The sequence below is a fragment of the Mauremys mutica genome, unplaced genomic scaffold (assembly GCF_020497125.1).
Source record: "Mauremys mutica isolate MM-2020 ecotype Southern unplaced genomic scaffold, ASM2049712v1 001160F_np12_obj, whole genome shotgun sequence".
Classification (NCBI taxonomy): domain Eukaryota; kingdom Metazoa; phylum Chordata; order Testudines; family Geoemydidae; genus Mauremys; species Mauremys mutica.
Genome location: NW_025423130.1, coordinates 1 through 20,158, shown reverse-complemented (window position 1 = coordinate 20,158; position 20,158 = coordinate 1). Strand labels below are relative to the sequence as shown.

General features: G+C 52.1%; 2 non-coding genes and 1 pseudogene across 2 annotated transcripts; 1 reads left to right on the top strand and 2 right to left on the bottom strand.

Annotated features, from left to right (window-relative positions):
• Window positions 1–1,946: 1,946 nt before the first annotated feature.
• TRNAI-AAU lies at window positions 1,947–2,020 on the bottom strand. The gene has a single exon. It is a non-coding gene; the product is annotated as a tRNA-Ile (tRNA).
• A 6,982-nt stretch (window positions 2,021–9,002) lies between these two features.
• On the bottom strand, window positions 9,003–9,076 carry TRNAK-UUU. Its single transcript has one exon. It is a non-coding gene; the product is annotated as a tRNA-Lys (tRNA).
• Window positions 9,077–16,636: 7,560 nt separating this feature from the next.
• Window positions 16,637–16,758, top strand: LOC123357878 (annotated as a pseudogene).
• Window positions 16,759–20,158: the final 3,400 nt, after the last annotated feature.

The window sequence follows — 20,158 nt, the reverse complement described above, 5'->3', positions numbered from 1 at the left end:
CTACAGTTGGAGCGCAGCTGGGACTGCACAGCTTCCTCCCTCCAAACACTAATGAGGTCCAGCAAATCGCCATTGCTCCATGCTGGGGCTCGTTTGCCGCGTGGAGGCATGGTCACCTGGAAAGATTAACTGATTGCACTCCACACCTGGCTGCAGCAAACAGGAAGGGGATTTTTAAAATTCCCGGGGCACTTAAAGGGCAGGTCACCTGAGGCCAGAGCAGAAGAGTGCAAACTGATGAGCAGAGTGGCTGAACAGGAATTCTGGGATATCTCCTTATTCCCTGGAGGCCAATTAAAGCACTGGTGTGTGTCCACACCTGATGAGCAGCACTGGATCACCAGCGCTGCATTCCTTATACCCCAACAGGTGCACAGCCCTGGATGTGCCTTGCAAGTGTGGACAAAGAATAATTGCAGCGCTGGAAAAGCCTCCACCAACACTGCAACTTGCAAGTGTAGCCAAGCCCTCAGAAACAAAATACACCATGAAAAAGATCTAATGGCATAAGCTTAGGATAAACAATTACAACACTGACAACAATTTGAAGAACTTCAAAACCACCTCTGTAGTTCCACACCAGCAAGAATATCAACAACCCTAGCTCATACAAGAGACCAATAAACAACCAATCCAAACTCCCACTATGTTTTGCCATTAGGAACCCATACCCCTTAATAGTGAGTACTTTTCAGGCCAGGGTGACGCTCTCAGGCCTCAAATGCCAGGTACAGTTTCTCTGTCCTTGATCCAAAATCAACAGGAAAATACACTGGATTACTCCTGGCCTAATAACAAAGAGACTGGGCATCGCACAGCAGCTGAAATGACCATTTGGAAAAGCACTCCCATCATGCAATCCGGGGTGGGTGTAACCATGAAAATGACATCAGCCCCAAAAGGCCTTGACAACTGATCACCAACAGGTGGCAGGGTAGACTTCATACTGACCCTGCTTCAAATAGATTGTGGCAATTAGTGTTTGTCAATAGTACAGACACCATGGGCAGAACTCCAGACTCTGATTGGCGGGTCCTGAACCCAGTGTTAGGACCGTTTGGGTGTTTCAGTGTGTGTTTTTTTCCCATTTGAAGGCATTTGGAAGTTTGGAAGGGGAGCCGAAAGAGGAGTCTTTTTCACAAGCAAGTTGGCTTTCTGCACAGGTAGGGCCCTTGGCCGTAAAGCTTAGCTCCGTCAGTGCGTCTGCATGGGGTTCCTCCAGTGCCTCAAGAGCCCGTGCTAAACTCTCGGTGTGGGCGTTTGGCTTGCGCCAGTCAGAGTGCGGTGCCTGCGTTTTCCCAGGGCCGGCTCCCGTGAGGCGCGCATAACTTGGGAGGAAAGGGGTAGAAGAGAAAGCAAGTGAAGCTGACTTCGAGTGGTGGTGCCCCTGGGCGGAGTGGTCCTCCTACTCCTTCCTGTCGGAGGGGTGGGCTTGGGGGGTCTGGCTGTAGGCGGTGGGAGGATGGTGTCCAGGGAAGTCCCAAAGGTCACCCTGCGCCGGCGGAGTGTGAAGCCTCTCCCCTAGGTTGGGGTGCCGAGTATTAAGCCTTCCTCTGTGGCTTGGGCTGGGGAGCGTGATCCGGCGTCGGGTACATTTGGGTGGAGCTGGCGGCCGGCAAGAATTCGGGCCATCAGGTCAACCCCCTGTGGCCAATGGGGGCGAGCCGGCAGGCCTGCGATTTTGGCTTTGCGGGCGGGCAGCTCAAGCCTGGCCTCCTATGAGCCTGGAAGGCAGCCGGCCGGGCTCACCCGTCTCCAAGTTCCTTTCAGGCAGCAGGTGGAGCGAGGTGCCCAGGGAGGGGAGCCCAAGGAGGTGTCAGGAGCTTGGTCCTGCCTGGCGCCTGCACCCAGCAGGGCTCTTGCCCGCTCCCGGCCCACCTGGTTTTGGCCTCTGCCACCCCTAGCAGTCAGCCAGAAGAGCAGAAGCCACCCTCTCCCTCCCAGAGTGGCCAGCATGGGGCTTGAACCCATGACCTTGGTGTTATTAGCACCACGCTCTAACCAGCTGAGCTAGCCGGCGAACGGCATGCCCTGACTTGCCTGACCCTTTTGGAAGGAGTCACTGGCTGGCGCGGGGAACGATGTGGCCTCCGTTATCGAATGGATGGATCGAGACGGCACCTGCCAAGGTAGGGGAATTAGCTCAAGTGGTAGAGCACTTGCTTTGCATGCGAGAGGTAGCGGGATAAATGCCCGCATTCTCCAGGGGCAAGGCAGCCCTGGGACCTTCTCTTGCCCTTCTTTTAGAAGCCATGGACAGTCAGCCGGCTCAGCTCCTCCAGTGGCCTCCATCCCTCTCCCCGCTTGGCCTCCCAAAAAGCCAGCCCTTGCGGAGCACAAAGCTCTTCCTCCCCGGCCCTTCTACCCCTTGCGCTGACTGGGAGGCTGGAGACAGCTGGGGGAAGTTAGCTCAAATGGAAGAGCATTGGAGAAGTAGTCAGACCCAGACACACATTCTCCAGCCTGCTTTGCTCTGCTTTGCTCTGCTGGGCTGGGCTCTAGTGGGGGACCTGCACCTTTCTTTCTGAGCTCTCACTGGAGCACAATCCCTTTCCTCCTCCCTCCCTGCTAGTCTACGCCAAGCTCATTGGCCGGGAGGGAGAGCCACTCAAATACAGAATTACTCACATCCCAGGGGTCCATGAAGGGAATGAGGAGATGGGCGGGGTGGCATGCGATACCAGCTCAGCTGAGACAGTGAGACCTCGCAGCCTCCTGATCTCAGGCAGCATGGCAGCCGTGGAGCAGAGCAGAGCACGCAGACAGCTTGGAGACAGCCAAAGCGGGGAAGGGCTGCGTTGGTCTGGAAGAGGGAGTCGATGGCTGTTTATCCTGGCAGAGGCAGGGTCGTTTTGCTGTATGCTGGGCCGGGGGCCAGGGAGTCTGCTAGAGTTGCTGAGCTGGGCCTGCTCCTGGCTTTGCTTGGGTTAGAGGAAAGTGGTGAAGATAAGAACGGCCCTCCTGGGTGAGACCGATGGTCCAGCTAGGCCACTATCACATCTTCTGACAGTAACCGATGCCAGGCGCTTCAGAGGCAATGGCCAGAGCAGGCAATCGTCAAGTGATCTATCCCTGCGTTGTCTTCTGAAGTTTGGTGCTTGTTTCAGGGGCTAACTCTCAGCCCAGACACACTCCAGGGAGGGAGCTTTGGTGTTTGTGCCGAGGAGCGTGGCTGGGACTCGGACGCCCTTCCCCAGCTCTGGGTAGCACGCCCCCCGCACCCCCATTTCAGGCTGTGTTCTGCTTAAGGCCACAGAGCCCTTGCCTTTTTTTGCCCGGTGCCTGAGAGTCAGGCCAGCTGCGGGGAATTAGCTCAAGCGGCAGAGCGCTCGCTTTGCATGCGAGAGGTAGTGGGGGGCGATTCCCGCATTCTCCGAGCCTGTTGACTAAGGGGTCCTGATGAGCATGGTGGACGGGAGAGCCGGCCGTCTGACTTTTGGCCTTGCTGCCTGTAGCAGTCAGGCCGAAAAATCAAAAGCCATCCTCCCCAGGCCCATAGCCACCCAGGGGCTCCTCTGCACCATCTTGCCTGAGCTGGTGGAAGTGGAGCCTGGAACTGAGCTAATGTGCTGAGGGTTATTTGCACTGTGCGCTTCACATGGAGGTGAAAACACAGGGCACAGATCTTTGAGCACAACCCTTGTCCTGAGGAATGGGCTGGGGCTGCATAAAGAGAGACCGGCTCTCCCTGGCGGGACTGCAGCGGCTCTTCACAGGGGCAGTCCCACTGCCACTTGGTACCAGAGTTTTGCCGGCCTCCTTTCGTGGGCTGACCTGGCTCCTCTCTCTTGAGGGAGACTGGTGACCCCAAACTTCCCAGAAACCATCATAGCAAGGCCAACCTGAGCACAGACACCTGCTCAGCACTCCGGGGTGCAGCCCTGAACTCCAGCAATCAGCTACGCTCAGCTGCCCACCCAACAAGCGTTACACGCAGGAGCCTTCGTGCCCCGCGTGTTCAGGTTCCTCCCAGCGCCAGCTTTAAACTACGCTGCTCAGTTCTAAGCTTTGGCCACACGGGGGCAGCCCGGAGCTCAGCCAACGCCTCCCGGTGCTGGTTGCGTTTCCCACTCCTCGTGGCAGGTTCACACCCCGCAGGCAGATCTCTGAATCAGAGCCGAACAGTTCCCCAAATCCAGCGCTTTAGCAGCAGCTTTGCTAGGAAAGCGCTGACGTCCCCAAGTAAAGTAAGAGCCAGAGCGCTGTGCCCAGGATCTTCTATCGGGCCCCTCACCGTGGTGTCTGTCAGGTGCAAGGAGAAACCAGGGAAATGTTTTCATGGCGTTTAAGGGCAGAAGGGGCCATTAGCTCAGCTAGTCTGACCCCCGAATAACACAGAATTACACCATGACACGTATTGATCCCACAGACCTTAGACAGATCAAAGCGTTTCAGCCCTCAGGAAGGAGGCTAAACTGGGTACCAGAGGCAGCGAACAAGGGGCCCCCAAGGCAATGGCAGGGAACTGACGAGGTGAAATATGCCCAGATGAGCCCAGCAGGCGACCCACCCCCATGCTCCAGAGGTGGGAGTCCCTGTTCCTCCTGCCCTTAAGAATCTCTGGTGGTAAGTGGGTCCCCCCAGTTCCCCAGATAAGAATCCTCCATGTGGTTTCCCTGGCTTCACCTCCAGATAAGAACATTGTGTGGAGGGAGTGGGTTTCCCCTGCCTGCCCCCATCCGGGATCTGTGGGTGTCTCTGTTCCCCTTTTCCAGATCCGTGTTGCTTGGGTGCGTCCCTCCCCCCCAAGTCAGAATCCCCAGCGTGTGGGTGCTCCCATCCCCCCCTGCAGGCTCTGTGGGGGGTGTCTGTATAAAAAGAGACCATGTCTCACCCAGGCTACGCTGCAGGGGCTATTCACAGGCGCGATCCCACTACTGATCAGCACAGGAGTTTTGACCTGCTCCATTTCTGTTCTGGGCCGGTTCACCCCTCCTTAGGCAACCTGGGGACCCCAAACTCCCCCAGGATCACCATATTGATGCTGAGCTTAGTGCGGGCACCCGATCGGCACAGCCCCCTGCAACCCAGAACTCCTGAGCTCAAGCGATCCGCCGGCCTCAGCCTCCCCAGGAGCTGGGATTACAGGCACCAGCCACAGGGCCCAGCTTTTTTCACAGCCTGGCAGCTGGAGCTTTAAACTCTGCTTGTGAGCTCTGTGCCTTGGCCAGACGGGGACAGCCTGGAACTGGGAAATGCTCCTTCTCCCCCCGCCCCCGTCTCATGTCGAGCTGCAGGTGCTGCTGTCCTCCCAGGTAAGATCCCGGACGTTTCGGTGCCCCCCATCCCCCGCCCAGGTGTCCGGGTACCTCTGCCCCCCATACAGAATCCTGGGTGTGTGGGTGTCCGTCCCTCTGCAGAGGATCCCGGAGTGTGGATGCCCTTGTCCCCCCCTACAAGATCCTGGGTGTGTGGGTGCCACTCTCCCCCCCAGCAGATCTCTGCTGGGTGGGTCCCCAGGGTGTGAGTGCTCCCATTCCCCGATACAGGCTGGGGGGAGGTATAACTGGCTCTCCCTGTCCTGCCCAGGCGGTGCTAAGCAGCTGTTCACAGGGGCAGCAACCCCACTCTCACCCTGCAGCTTTACCCTGCTCCAGGGGTGACCTGCTTCACCCTCCTTTGGTGGAGGGTGAACTTCCCAGAATCACCTGATTGATGCCGAGCTTAGCACAGACACCGGCTCAGCCTGGCAGGGTGCAGCCCTGAGCCCTGACAATCAGCTTCCCTCCGCCTCCTGCTGCACAGCGAGGATCCCACGCGAGAGGCTTCCTGCCCAGTTTGCTCAGGAGCGTCCCAGGCTCCAGCTGTAAACTCTGCTGGTCAGTTCTAACCTTTGGCCACACGGGGGCGGCACTAACGGTCCCATCTAAACGCTGTTTGCGTTCGACCCTTCGGATCGCAGATTGTAACCCGCGGGCAGATCTCTGAGTGCAGCCAACTCCCTCCCCAAACTGAACATTGAAGCAGCAGCTCCCATTGGAAAGATCAGGATTTTTGCCATTAAAAACAAGGGAAATATCTGCAGCGAGAGACTGAAGAAGCTCAATTGATTTCATTGACTCCATGAATGTTCCTCTGTGTCCCCCTAGGAGTCATGCCCCACTTTTTGGGGACCACTGAACCCTACTCGCTAAGCAGGGGCTAGTGATGCCAAAGCCCAGGGAAAGGGAGAACAAGTGCGGGGCCCCCAGCACTGGAACCATGTGAAGGGGCTGCAGGAGAGGGGCAATGGCTGGTGGCACAGGGAGTTAAGGGCAAAGTGGGCTCAGGAGGGGGCAGGAGTTAGGGGTGAAGGAGGTGCAAGGGTTGGGAGTGCAGGAGCTAGCGGTAAAGGGGGAGTGGGGATCGTCCAGGGGCAATGGGGAAGTGCCAAAGTACAAGCTTTGCCCAGGGCACCATTTCCCCTAATGCTGGTCTGAGCAAACAATTGGAAATGACCCTTCAATGAGACCAGAACCATCGTGTAGAAAAGCCCCTTTGTTAAGTGGTGGTGGCTGAGGGAGATGGGTTAGAAAGCAACAGGCATTTGTCTGTGGAGGTTTGATTCTTGCCTGCTAGGCAAGGCTGGTGTGTGGTGTCTCCATGGCTGCACTTTCAGTGTCTGATTTGCCACAGGGAGCCAAGTCTAGACATACTCAGAGGCTCTATGCCAGGGTTTCTCAAACTTCCTTTCACTGCAACCCCTTTCTACCAAAAAAAACCAACTTACTACCTGACCCTAGAAAGACGCACCAAGCCCCTCTACACTGAGCACAGGCAGAGGAGACAAAGCCTGAGCCCTGCCCCAGTTAGGGGAGGGCAAAACCAGAGCTTGAGGGATTCAGCCCTGGGTGGTGGGGCTCAGACTTTTGGTTTCAGCCCCAGGCACCAACAAGTCTAATGCCAGCCCTGGCGACCCCATTAAAACAGGGTTATGACCCACTTTGGGGTCCTGACACAGTTTGAGAACCACTCCTCTATACTGAGGGGAGAGAGTTTTCCTGTGGGTGCAGTTAATCCACTTCCCAAGAGGTGGCAGCTATGTCAGTGGGAGAAGCTATATCGGTGGGTGTGCAAGCTGTGGTGTTTGCCACATTTAAGAAGTTTAATCAAACCCCATTTTTAAAACCACCTGTGGTCTGGGAATGGCAAAGGACCTCGATGAAGTAGGGTCTGTCCTTCAAAGTGCTGGATATCATGATTCCATTGTCATGGGGGTATTGCTCAGTGTTAAAGTGCTTGACTGCAGTTTAAGTAGTCCTCAGTTCAAACCTGCATGTTCTCTTATAACCCTCTTACTTTTTTTTCAAAAAAAAGGAAAACATTTTCATTTCCATTCTCCATTATGTTCAGGGGCTCCTCTATACAGGAGTGCTTGATATCAATGTAAACACTCAACATTTCGCTGTCCAAATGCATAAAAACCTAGCAAAGCTGTCCATCAGCTGAAATCAGTTTCAATCCTCAAAGTGTCAATTTATGTTTTCATCAGTTAAACAAAGGGATCATAGGAATGTACATTTGCAGATCCCTCTTCTCCAGGAGCTGTGCTGTGCAGAAGAACAAGAGCCACATCCAGCTGCAGTTCAGGAGTCTGATGACCAAAGAGCCACGAAGTGATCTGAGGGCTGGAGAAAAATGCCTTCCTGGTGTTGGGAGGGGAACAGGAGAAAGGACAAAAGAAGCAAGAGACAAAGAAAAAGGAGGGAGGGATGGAGGAAAAGGTGAAACCAAAAAGACAAACCCTAATGACCCCAGTGATTCTAAGGGACAAAATCCCAGGTACGCAATAAAATTCTGCCTCCTTAAGCTCGTGTTTTCCATGCCTAGAATTCAATGGTCACCAGATGGATCAGACTGAACAGGTTTCAAACCTCGAGGAGGCTCTTACCTTCTAAACAGGGACTTCTGTTTACTAGTAAAATCACTAAAAGCGAAGGAGAAAACTCAAAAGAGGTTCCTCCTGGCGCTCACGTGCCTGAACCCGAATACTCTCTCAGTCCTCAAAGAGAGACCTGGAGAAGGAGACTTGCTGAAGCAAAGCCACAGGGTCTCTGAGGTTTCCCTGGCCCCTCGCCCCTGTCCTGCCTGGCTGATGTCAGCATCTCTCTGTGAGGTCACCACCTCCCCACCACCTTTGACCAATAGTCTGAGGTCCTGCAAAAGGCCTTTGTGATGTCACTGCCACACCCCTCCCTTGCTGTGCTAATGTCCTGCCCCTGCCCAGGCACTTTGGAGGTTTGAGCTACTCCCTGTGGATCACCCCACTCAAGGAGCGTTCGTTCTAGGAAGCAAGCCGGCTAGACAGGAAAACATCAGATGCTGCTCCCAATGCTACACTCAGTTTTTCAGAAATTAGTCGACTTTATGGCCAGAAGAGACCATTAGAGCATCTTATTTGACCCCCTGCATATCACAGGCCTCCTGTATGACACAATAGCTACTTTTGGGGCAAACACATTCCAGAAAGGCGTCTAGTCTTCATTAAATGACATCAGGAGATGGAGAATCCACCACTTTCCCTAGAAGATATTTTTCTCCAGCCCTCAGAACATTTGGTGGCTCTTTGCTATTGAACGAGCTCAACCTGTTTAGCTTATCAAAAGAAGATTGAAAGGTGATTTCACTGAAGTGTTGAAGGGCCTTAATGGAGCAGAGAAAGGCATAACAAGACCCAATGGCTGGAAGGTGAAAAGAGACAAATTCATATTACTACTAAGGCACAAATATTCAACAGCGAGGATGATTCACCACAGGAACAAGCTACCAAGGAAAGTGGTGGATTCTAATTCTAATTCCTTATGAATATTCTGTGTGTTTGTGTCTGCAGGGGAGGAACATGCTATATGCCCAGAGGACTTTATTCCTCCAGCCTGCAAGGACAGAGGGGATGTCAAGGAGTTGCTCCTTCAATCCCCCCCACAGAAAGGCCCTTCTTAGGAAAGGCAAAATCCTGGAGAGAAAGAATAACACTGAACAAGACTCCAGAAAGACAGATTTTTATACTCACAGTGAGAAATTTTTCACCTGACCAGGGACTTGAACCCTGGCCCCTCAGATTAAAAGTCTGATGCTCTGCCAACTGAGCTAGCCAGGGTCACCTACAAAAAGCACAAGTTGGTGCAGAGGTGAAGCTAGTCCAGAAAAAGTGAGACAGCCACAATAGGGGAAACCTGCTGCTCTCTCTCTCTTCCCAGCCCTGGCCTGGCTGGGTATTAGCGCTGGTTAAAAAGATGGGAAAATATCAGCATCTACCAGCCTTTCATAGCTGTACAAGACTCAGGCACAATACAGAGGTGCCCATCTGTAAGTGCCAAATGGTTGGATTGGCTAATGCAGCCTGTAGACGTCCAGGGCACTCTGGGATATACAGCCAAGTGTCCATCACCATCATTATTTCAAAGGGATAATGATAATGGTAGCAAGGTTCACAACTGACTCAGCAGTTGCATACAAAGGTGCACGTTTGGCAGTTACGTTGGCTCAGGTTGACCACCCCGGTCTAGATGTAGAAGTTACAACATTTAAACTTGAAAGAGGGGCCAATTTCTCCATCATTTCCCACCTTTACATCCAAACACGATGAAGGTAGCAGATAGAGCAAGAGCAGGTTGTCTATGGGACCAAGTATATGCAGTGTATCCTCGACAGAGGTTTGTTCAACCTGTTCTTAAAAACCTCTGAGGAGAGAGACACCACAGACGCCTTTGGGAGCCTATTCCAGAGCTTAACTGCACTCAGAGTCTGACATTGGTGAAGTAGGAGGCTGAAAAAAACAATGCTGGCTGTCAGAGAACAACAGCCCTCCCTGGTGCTTTAAGCAGTAGGTTCTGGTGTTTTAAACAGCCATGGCCTGGGTTCAATTCCCCCTAAAAACCAGAAGTTTTTCAATGAAAATCTCCATTCATTTCACATTTGAAATAGAAAGGAAAAGAGGGCTTCTTGTCCTTATCAACAAGGCAAAGAATGGCTTTTTTCTCAGTAAATACTTTTAAAAGGCGCTGACTCGACCTGAAGATCTCATTTTATTTGTATTTACAATGGAATGATTCTCTCTAGGATAGACATAAATTCTTCAGCTAGACTCGGATTCCACGGGAATACGAGAAGCGATTGTGTCTAACACCTGCCTTTTTCCGGACAACAGTGATGTCCAAGTTTTCCATGGACATTTCCCTTCCAGCACCTCAGCCCCCTCCAACAATACAAGAAACTGAAATGCACAGAAAGTTTCTCACCATAGGATTCACTGACCAGGCCGGGGGAAAAGTTTTGCCATTTGAAAATGTTTGAATTCCCTCCAACTTCTCTCATACAAATGCTAAATAGTTGGTGGTGTAATGTTACAGGAGAGGTTGAAATTAGGCTATTTTGTCAGATAGAAGACAGTGATTGTGTCAGGAGTGGGATGTGAATGGAGCCTAGAGCAACAAATGACAGTGTTAGAGGGCTTATTCCGTCACCCTCTCACTTCCCTGGTCCTTCTCGCATGAACAGAGAGCAACAATACCCGAAGTCCAAAGGCACAAACAATTCGATGTTTATTGGGGTGAACGTCCAGCAAGCATGATTCCAGTTTCCTTCCTTAGTGTCCCCTTCTCAGCTCTCACACCACAGAGCCTTGTCTGTGTCCCTGTTTCTGTTCCCATCCCCTGTTCCCATTTCCCCCTGTAGAAAAACATGATCCCAATTCCCCCATCCCCAGTCCCTGGTCCCACCCCACCCCCCGCCTTCCTGATTGACTGCAGACTATATAGTAAAACCTGAGTTTTGCTTAGCTATTCCTTAACCAATCATTTTACTGAAATGTAACTAACCAATCCTAACATACTGTAACATGGTTATTTAACCAATTATATTCCACCACCTTCATTGGTTTACACCCAACAAAATGAATTATACAGCAGACAGAAACAATCACAGAACCAGACAGAGACCATGCAAATAAACATACAAAACAATACAGAAGGGAGGATTTCACAACTATATCTATCCAGACATAAGGGTTTTCCAGCTGTGTCTATTGATAAGTGAGTTCTTGCCAGACAGGATGCTACCAAACTAAGTTTCCCTTTCTCTGGAGGTGATGGAATATCAGAGCAGGATTGTATTCCTAACAGCCCAATAGCACCTTAGTTCAATGTGACTAGTTGGGAATGTGAGGATGTGACCATACACTTCCCAGCTTATGGCTGCCTTTGCTGCCTAGCCGAAGAACCAGGCCTCAGACTGTCACAGTAAGAGAAGGCCATTACACAGACAGACAGTGATTTTTTATTCTTTCTTTTATATCTTTATAACTAGCTAAGTGATAAAAATACACCTAAATTCTTAAAGTACAGGCCTCTGCAGACTGGCCTGAATATCTGTATCCTGACAGTCCTTGAGGTCAGGCAGCCTCTGGGTAAGGGGGTGGGGACTCAGATCCTTCCACTGGCCAATTCCACCAGGGTCGTGTATAAACCAGGGAAGTTCCCCCCAATAGCCAGACCAGATGCCCCCTGTACACTTGTGCTCTGTCCTCATTGCTTCTCTCTCCCCCTTCCCCCCCCCATCTCTGCTGCTCCCCCTCTGGGCTTTCTCAGCACCCGGCCCCACAGCACTTCCTGGGGGCCAGAGACTGCGTGTTCTAGGCCTCATCCTGTGGATGTGGCCTCTCTCCTGATTGCTAAGGAAAGGAATCATTCCAGGAAATGGCCACAGCTTCTGGGAATCCGCATGTGGCTGTGAACAGAGTTTGGCTCCTGGCACACCAGGCAACTTAAAAACCAAGCACCCAGACAGGGGCTTGAACCCTGGACCCTCAGATTAAGAGCCTGATGTGCTACCAACTGAGCTACCTGAAAAAAATCTTCACCCTTCAGCACAAGAGTGAGCAGGCAGGCAAAAGAGAGGCAAAAAAAGTCCCAGGAACCCCTCCTCTTTTTCTGCACAGCCACTGCCTGTCAGAAGGATTCCTCCTCCTCCTCAGGGAGACTAAATCTCTGTGCCTAGACAGCCGGTCCATCTGCTGCACCTCAATCCCCCATGCCCGAGCCTCCCTGCCAAAGCCCTGCACCTGGCCCCATACAATTAAGTCTCACGTGTCGCTGGGAACTTAACTTCTTGTGCCCAGAGCGTCTCGACCCCCCTCAGTAGATGACCTGAGAAACACAGTGTCCGGCTTTTCCAAAGAAGTGTTTAGACCCACTCATCATGTGGCCTAAAGGATGAGGCATCTCCCTGTGGATCGGATGATTCAGGATTTGAGTCCCCTCATGGTTGTGCTCACTTTGTGCTGCAAGTCCTGCTTTCTTCACAGCTGGAACCTCTTCTTGGTCACTCAACTCAGTGCTCTGGCTTCAGCTAGAGCCCCGGGAAGGAGTTGGGGGTTGGGTGTCACAAAGGCTGGGGCATGAGCCCCAGGTGCTTCCAGTCTCACCTTTGCCCTTCCTGACTTGCCAAAGAAAATGGGCAGCTCCACTACCAAAGTGAGCAGCTGGGGTGGGAACCATAAGAGGCCCCACCAGGGGGGCTGGCCCTGCTTTCCTATCTTCTTCTGATGTTGGCCACAGAGCATCAGCAGCTTATCTGCAGGTGGCCTGTGGGTGGCCTTCAGTGGGGTTCAGCACAGCATGGAGCAGGCTGGCCCTGTGGCTGTCTGCTGGCCACACATAAGCATGGTCCTCCCCTCCTCTTGCCCTGGCCTCAGTTGCTTTTAAGCCTTCCCTTGGAGCAGTCAGCACCAGCTGCCTCTGCTCTAGGTGCCCAGAGGAGGAGAGGTGCTGGGCTCCCGCCTGCCCAGCCCATGAAGCCTGGCCCTGCTTCCTTCAAGCACAGAGGCAAGTGCCCAGGGGACTGTCAGTCTCAGGGTCCTGATTTCCCATTGGCCCTTCCCCCTTCTATTGGGACTGGGAACTAGCCAACCAAACCCCCCACTAAGCTTTAGTAAGGGGCCAACAGTCCCTTACATGAGCCGGCCCCATGAGGGTCACTGATGTGCAGAGAAGGAAGCATGAGCTGGTCCCATGGTGTAACAGGCAGCACTCAGGACTCTGAATCCTGCAATCTGAGTTCAACTCTCAGTGGGACCTTGTGGTAAAGCCCTGGAGCTCATACTGCTCCACTTCCCTGTCTCCAGCTGTGCAAGAGCCAGTCTCCCCCCTCCTGCCGGGTGACTCACCCCTCCTAGGGCCAGGTCTTTGGCTGGGATGGCCACAATGGGTTGCGGCTCTAGAACTTGCTACCCGGATGGTTGCTGCTTCACCTGAGGCCCACAAGTTTGGCCCTTGTGCTTCCTGGCACCCACATGGCGCTTGAAGAAAGGAGGGTCAGGGCTGGGATTGATAGTCAGGGCTTGGCAGAAGGGAAGAAGAGCCCCACACACCTTCCCTCCTCCTCTGGGCACCTAGAGCAGAAGCGGCCCAGCTCTGTCTGCTGGACACCTCGGCAGAGTAGGTGAGTTCATGTAAATACAGTCTGGTCCCAAAGCCTCCCACAACCCTGGCTGGTCACTAGCTGTCAGGGCAGAGCTCATTCACACCTTGCTTCCAAATCATCATTTGAAATTCTGAGGTTGGCCAACATTGCGGAAGCCAATGGACCGACATTGTCAGCAAACACAACAGCTGGGTGAGGAATCCTGGCTTTGTCCAGACTTTCCAACCCTATTATACTTTCTCAGGTACAAGTATTTTTCATATGTTGTATCTGCTTTTAAAGTGTGTGTTAATGTTTCAATTTCCATTCAGATTTGCAACCAGTGACAACATTGGCAGCGCTGCATGTAACTACCTGACCACTGGGGGGTTTTGGGGAAATTCGGGGGAGGGTGCACAGCCCCCTGGCTGGGGGGCGTATAGGAAATGCCGGTTTCACTGAATTGAGTCTCCTACTGCAGCACCTCAGTAGGTCACATCAGAGAGGAGCTGCAGTGTCTAGGCAGTGGGATGCCTGTGCCTTTAAGAGCCCAGCCCTGGGAAGCCCCTGCTGAGAGGTGCTGCCTGTGGGAGGGGAACTAGAAAAGCCCCTCTGCTCCCCCCACCCAGTTTTTGCAAACACTGGAGTCTCAGCCCCCCGGGGTAACTGTTACCCCTCTGCCCCTGCCTGTGCTGGGGTTTAACCCTCTGGCAGCGCCTCCCCCTGGGCTGAACTCCGGCTCCTTCCCCCCTCCCTGACTTTGCCCTTCAGCCCCTCTCCTAACTCTGCCTCCAGCTGCTTAACACCCCAACCAGTCAATTTCCACCCCCTGCTCAGACCCTGGCCACCCCCCTCCTCTGATTTGCCCCCCTTTGCCCCTCTTTAATCCCTGTAAAAAGTAGGGGGGGCTGGGTCCCATTCTCAGGGGGGGCAGGGCTCCTGGCCCCTCCCTGCCCAATGCTCAAAGCGCCCCAAGATCTTGCGGATGTTTGCCGAGTGCTGCAGGGTCACCTGCAGGGGGGAGAGATACGTGGTTAGGGGGTGATGCAGCCAAGGATGCCTCACCCAAAACTGAGATGCAGCCACCTCTGGGGTGAGTTACACAAGTCAGCAAATGAATTTGGAACAGGAAATGCACCGAAAGGACCAAGGCAGCTGCAGGAGGTGGAGAAAACCAGAAAAAGCAGGAGCCCTGGATCCCAGCCCTGCCCCTCCCTCACTCTACCCACTAACCTCCACTCCCAGAGTTGGGGGGAGAACCCAGGAGTCCTGGTCCCCAGCCTTGCCCACTCCCATATTCCATTCAACAGCTGCTCCCCCAATTGCACTGGCAGCGCCATGGGGCACACCGGGACCTGCCTGTTTGCACAGGACGGGCGATGCCAGTTGCCCCAGGGTGGGGAGAGATGATGCTAAGGGAGAAGCAGGCAGCAGACAGCCTCCACGACAGAGAAAGAAGTGCTAGGGGGCGCCGTGCTGCAAGGAGTGAGGGAGGTTGGCAGGGAATGGGAGGATCTCCCCTCACAGCAGGTGCATCTGTCTCCCCCGCAATTCCTCCCCAGCCCTACCCCGGCCCAGGCTAATCCGGCCCAGCTACCAGGGTTACATTTGGCCTGGATTCCACAGCCTGCTGGGGGAGGGGGGTGGGGCTGGGAGCATGAGCCCTCTATTCCCCCTTCCCCCAACACAGCTGCATGGGAAACTAGACCAAAGGAGCCTGCAGCACTGCTGCCTAGAGGATAACTGAGGCATACCAGCCAGTGACAGACACATCATGGCTCTCCTCAGCCTCATCCTCTTTTCCAGATACAACCCGGGGTATGTGAGGAGGGTAAACTCAGGGCAGTTGCATAGTTAACCTGTGGAACTCCTTGCCACAGGATGTTGTGAAGGCCAAGACTATAACAGGGTTCAAAAAAAAAAAGAACTGGCTAAATTAATAGAGGACAGGTCCATCAAGGGCTATTAGCCAGAGTGGACAGGGATGGTGCCTGTAGCCTCTGTTTGCCAGAAGCTGGGAATGGGCAACAGGGGATGGATCACTTGCTGATTCCTGGGTCTGGTCATTCCCCTGGGGCACCTGGCACTGGCCGCTGGCAGAAGACAGGAGGATACTGGGTGAGATGGACTTTGCGTCTGAACCAGTCTGGCCGTTCTTACGTCTCCCTTGGCACAGCAGTGACACCCAGTGGGCAGTCAGAGTAATGCACAGAAGGTGTTTCCCTTGGAGCAGCAGTGACACCACGTGGTGATTCAGGGTAATGCACAGAAGGTGTTTCCCTTGATACAGCAGTGACACCCAGTGGCCAGGTGGCGTAATGCACAGCGCGTGTCTGCCTTCTAGGAGCAGTGACTCCCACGGACCAGTCACGGTAATGCACAGAGTGTGTTTCCCACCAATCTGGGTAATGCACAGAGCATGTTTCCCATGGAGCAGCAGTGACACCCAGTGACCAGCAGGTGGCATCAGACTCTTCTCGGTTGGGTGGGGGACTGAGGGGGGCTAGAGAAAAAAATTGGAGGGGCTGTGCCCCCCCACCACCTGCCCCACCCTTCACGGGGGGCCATGCCTCCCATGCCTCTGCTCCTTCCCAGTTAAAAGCCAAGCTCATCGCCTCTCCCCCCCCGGCCAGGGGTTAGAGCAATAAAATCTTTATTAAAATAAAGTAGTAAACAGGGTTTACTTTAAATAATCTAAATCTGTCCAAATTTTAGTATTAAATTCAAAGTTCTTAAAGATCCCATCAATAACCAAAACCAACATGAAAAATTGAAACAAAAAACAATGCTTAATTTAAAACCCAAACATTAAGAAAAACTTTGTTTTTAAAAATAAAAACTAACAAATACCATAAATTAATAATTTCAACATTTTATCAAAAAGGTGTGCTACAGCAGGATGATAAAAGAACATAAAATAAACAAGCCTGACCACTAAAACCTCCTATAAAGGAATCAAATCCTTGAATACTGGCCAAATCTGTATAAAATATGCAGAAGTATGTCAAAATTGGTGTTGCAGGTCAGCCATTCGAATCCAGAAAATGTCAATTAAAAGCTCCATTCCAATTAAAAAAAACAAAACAACCCAATAAACCAAAACAGTCACAGCCTGAAACAAACCTACACAGAAGCAAAATTAAACATGTGCCAACATTGGAACAAACGATGTAAATTTCTAATTCTAACTTCTTGTTTCTCCCAGGAGGAAAGTGTTTTGCATCTCAGTAACCAGGCTGTCACTGCAGCTTTCCTTTCACTAAATAAGAAGTGGCAGTATCATAGCCAATGAGGTTAATCCGAGGCGTGATTATTGCTAGTTGAAAACTTTTCCCAATGCCCTCAGTTTTCTCTATGAGAAATTGAAATTGTATCTTTGCACTAATATCCCAAATCTGCAAGTCCATCCTCTCAGAGCAGCCCCACACCCTGAGCCCAGGGAGAATCTCAACTGGTTTGTGCATTTGTAACCCTGGGGCCTGAAGCTGATGAGAGAAAGGGAAGTGAGTGATCTTGGAGGTTTCCGATACCACCTGCTGGGAGCAGAGGGAATTGACTGAACAACATCCTGGCTAATTTTCACCTTGTTCTCTGCCAGCAGGCTCCACTGGAGAGCTCGGGAGTGACTTGACCATGGCAGCACCCTATGTACATTTTGGAGCCATTGGGGTTAAATGTGAGTACTTTTGGGGTTGGGACCCACATGAGAAGGGATGTGCACAAACTGGAGAGAGTCCAGCAGAGGGCAATAAAAATGATTAGGGGACTGGGGCACATGACTTAAGAGGACCTACAGGCCATATCCTGTATGTTAAGCTAAGGCAAAGTTAGCATCTCTATAGTGTGACCTTTTACTCAGAAAGGAAAATTGACCTTTATCTTGTTAATTACAGAGAGAAGTACCCACGCCTGTCTAAGACCTTTACCTAGACCAATCGACAATGGAGAATGGCATAAGGGGTTTTTCAGTGTTGTACCCACTGATAGGGAAAATTTGCCCCACCTGTCCAGCCTAGGTTATTATTTGCTTGCAGCATTTATTGTATTAGGCCCAAAGGCCTATAGTCTAGACAACTGTTATATATAAAGCCAAGGTTTGCATTTCTGCTTTTAATATGTTTATCTGTACAGAGGGCATTCAGGGAAAATGAGGAACCAAAAGAAGGAAATAAGAAAGGAGTGTTCAGCTTGTTTTTAGATTGCTTTATGAATTTTAGCCTGTATAATGTAACCACAAAGAAAGGGTCTTAAGACTGGCAGACCACCAACGAAAACTGCCCAGAAACAATAAAAGGAAACACCATATATGGGAGAAAACTGAAGTAGCTTGCTAATGGTACAATTGATACTCCCAAATAAGGAACTTTTAAGTAAATGCTAATTTGCGGTTTTAACCTTTATAAGCTTGGTAAAATTTGTAACAGGCAGAGGGGAGCTTAACCCTCTCCCTGCATGCATGCTTGTACTATAATAAAAGTGCCTCCGGCTGCCTAATCCAAAATTCAAAGGTGTGGTCGATTTTTCCACAACACCACAGAATTAACATGTACACCACAAGGGAACTTATGTGCATATGTACATGTCATCAACACGCACAAACATACTAGCCTATGAAGTAAGCGTACCCTAACGTTTTGTGGGTAAGGAATGAAATTTGGGCATAGGAGGAAGGATTTCCGGCACTTGTGCCCTATAAAAGAGGTAACCCACCTCGCTAGAGCACATCGCTCTATCATTCTGTCTTACTTCCTCCACTCTCTCTCTATCTAATATCAGTAGGCTGTACTTGTTCTTAAACTTTAAGTTTCAAAGTAACTCGGCTAAGCTCGGTTTCCCTAAGTTTTTATTCTTTGTTTATTAGGATTTGATTTTAAGTTTAACTTATTCAAGTAAACCCAAAGTAACATTAGCTTTTTCTAAGCACTGCATCTTTCACTCAAGAATTGAGAAACCTGAACTGCAAGGCTGGTTCTGTGTCTCTTACCACCAGGTTATCAAGGAAGGGTGTGAGTATATTAACCAAAACTGTGTTGCATATAATGCCATATGTATCTTTTGAATAGCAGTAATGCAACTGTAACTTTATAACTCAATTAAATTAAATAAAATGTAAACTAATAAATTAAATTTTCATCATATTTTCCAAATTAATATTATTAGTACACCCTAAATCAGGCTACATGGGACAGAGAGTTGGAGTGCAGGGGGATGAGAGCACTGGCTCTGCTGAGAGGATGTGAGGCTTTGGGTGGGGTTGGAATGAGAGGTTCAGGGTGCAGTAGAGGGCTCAACGTTAGGGCAGGAATTGGGCTGTGAGGGCTCTGGAACAAGGCCAGGAAAAAGAGAATTGAGGCGGGTCTGTGTCCCAGCTCTGCTAAGGGCCTTGGCTGATTTTCCCAAAGTGCTTCCTTCTGAATCCAGCACATTGGCCCCCCCCCGCCCCCGGTCACTGCCCACCCCGTGTGGGGGCACCAGCACTGTGCCGGGTCGTGATGGGAAATTGTCCAAGCTGGCCCAGGAGAGACGTGTGTGTCTGCTGCCCCCTGCTGGTGGGGCTGAGCCCCGCTGTGTGTGTGGGGCTTTGCAGGATTTTGTATCCTGCAGCAAGTGACACACACACACAGACACATTGATGCACAAAGGGACTCACGCAATCCCAAGAACACTCACACACAACACCCAGAGGGGCATGCTAGCCCAACCCGCAAAGAGAGAAACAATCACACCCCAGCCACACTCACAATCACACACAGACACACACACACCAGAATATTCGCAATTGTGCTCAGAGACACAACCGCACACAGTTCACTCCCACTGCTCCCAACACAAGGACTCCTGCCCACACAGCGTGTGCCGAGGCCTGTGGAACTCACTGCCACTGGACTGCTACCCGTGAGAATGGACCTTTCCAGGAGACCAATAGACATGGCCGTGGCGACAGAGGGGGCTGGCTCCCAGGGTCTGACCGGGGCTGAGACTGGTTCTTACCTAGAGGGGTCTATCCAGCCGGGGCAGCGTGACCCACACACAAACCCACCAGAAGTGCCTTTCTTAGCGGGTCTCCCAGGCCATCCCCCACCCTGCCCCGGTTGGGTAACAAAGGGGCAGTACAGGACTCTGGGCCGTGTCACAACCCGGCCCCAGCCCCTCGCTCCCACATGCTGGCGAGTTGGGTAACTGCCGAGGGATTGCACAAGAGAGAGTCAGAGCCAGGGAGAGAACCCAGGAGTCCTGGCTCCCCCCCGACACACACTCTAACCACTGGACCCACTCCCCTCCCAGCGCTGGAGATAGACCAGGAATTCTGACCACCAGCCCCCCTCCCCCGCTCTGACCACTAGACCCCACATCCCCTTTTAGATTTTAGTCCCCGCTGCCTCTTCTATCCACCCACCCCACCTGTCCATCCCTTTGCTGCAGGTTTTTGGGGTGTCACCCCTGCTCTGCACTCCCCCAGTGCAGCCCAAGGCTTTTCCTCCCCCAGCCACACATCCTCTCCCCCCTCGTGCTGGATCATCTGCTTGGCCCCCTGCCCCCTCTCGGGGCTCTCTGTGCGGCGTGGCTGGGGATTGTGCAATGGCCCAGCACCAGGCAACGCAGAATGTAAACCACAGGTCCTGCCCCACTCACCTGAACTGCTCTCCAGGTGCATCGCAGCCAGTGCCCCGCACCTGGGCCCTCCTGCCCCACAGGGGGTGAGCTGCAGCCGCCGCCACACTCCGCAGAGGGGAGAAGGGTCAGGCCAGCCAGCCCTTGTAAGATGGGGAAATCACCACTG